Below are 1,182 nucleotides of genomic sequence, written 5' to 3'. Positions count from 1 at the left end.
TATACAGCCTCTTTGCACTTGCGGGATGGGGGTGGTGGTTTAAAGACTCTCGAGTTGCCGCCCGTCGGTCTCCGAGCTCCGTGCAGTAGTGATCCCCAGCGAACTGCCAGCAGGGCGAACGAGCGATCCCGCTCTCGGTCGGGGCGCCTGGCGTCGATCGGTGGTCGGTGGCTTGCGGGCAAGCTGCGCTGTGAGTGTGGGAACGAGTATGACGAGCCGTTGCCGCGACTCCCAGTCCACCTCGGCGGTGGCTGGGCCGGGCGGGCGTCTGCTCGGGCGAGTGCCGCCCCCGCCTCCTCGCAGGAAGTCCGCTCGCCGACACGCCGCCACGTGCACGCGTCAGTGACGCTGCCGAACCGATGGCCGGTGCCCGTTCCCGCCTCTGCTTTTCCTAGGGCAAAGCTGCTGCACGCCTCGTGATACTAGGCGGGCGACATGGTGGCGGTGATCCTGCCTCCGTCGCTGCGGTGCGTTGGGGGCACGCATCGCCTCTTGGGCGCCCTGTCCTCCTCCCCCCAATAGACGTATGTTTCTGCGGGCCGCACCAGGATGGTGCTCCCCATCGCTTCACGCCACCCTGCTCCGCCCGCACGCCGGCGTGCAGGTGGCTGTAGCTCAAGGTGGGGAGCGTATGTGCGGTCCGGGTCGCTTTCCTCTGGCGAGGGAGAGACCTAAAACAAACTCAGACAACTCTTGACGGTGGATCACTCGGCTCGTGCGTCGATGACGAACGCAGCTAGCTGCGAGAATTAATGTGAATTGCAGGACACATTGATCATCGACACTTTGAACGCACTTTGCGGCCCCGGGTTCTTCCCGGGGCCACGCCTGTCTGAGGGTCGTTTGGCAATCAATCGCACTCGCCTTGGCTGGCGAGAGCGCGGCTGGGGTGTCGCAGAGGACCCGTCCTCTTTGTCCCCCTAAGTTCAGACTCCGGAGCCCTCCGGCGTCGGAGCGCTTGGCCTTTCCCCCCCACCCTGCACATTCCGTTCGTCAGGCTCGACGCCATCCCCCCCGCCGGGGAGCGCGGCCTGGCGTCCGTCTGTGTCGTGGCAGTGGGGCCAGCACGGCTGTCACCGGTCCCAGAATGGCTGTCGGTGGTTCACACTGTGTGTGTGTGCCAACCCTCCTGGTCTCTGGGACACGGAGCTGCCACGAAGTGTTGAGCCTCCAGTGGGGGGT

The 1,182-nt window shown here is 65.5% G+C and overlaps 1 non-coding gene across 1 annotated transcript; it reads left to right on the top strand.

Annotated features, from left to right (window-relative positions):
* The first annotated feature begins 688 nt into the window (after window positions 1-688).
* On the top strand, window positions 689-842 carry LOC140473221 (5.8S ribosomal RNA). Its single transcript, XR_011958178.1, has one exon. It is a non-coding gene; the product is annotated as a 5.8S ribosomal RNA (ribosomal RNA).
* The last annotated feature ends 340 nt before the right edge of the window (window positions 843-1,182 follow it).

The sequence above is a fragment of the Chiloscyllium punctatum genome, unplaced genomic scaffold (assembly GCF_047496795.1).
Source record: "Chiloscyllium punctatum isolate Juve2018m unplaced genomic scaffold, sChiPun1.3 scaffold_554, whole genome shotgun sequence".
Classification (NCBI taxonomy): domain Eukaryota; kingdom Metazoa; phylum Chordata; class Chondrichthyes; order Orectolobiformes; family Hemiscylliidae; genus Chiloscyllium; species Chiloscyllium punctatum.
Note: the sequence above shows the minus strand (reverse complement) of the source record. Positions and strands in the feature narration are given on the sequence as shown.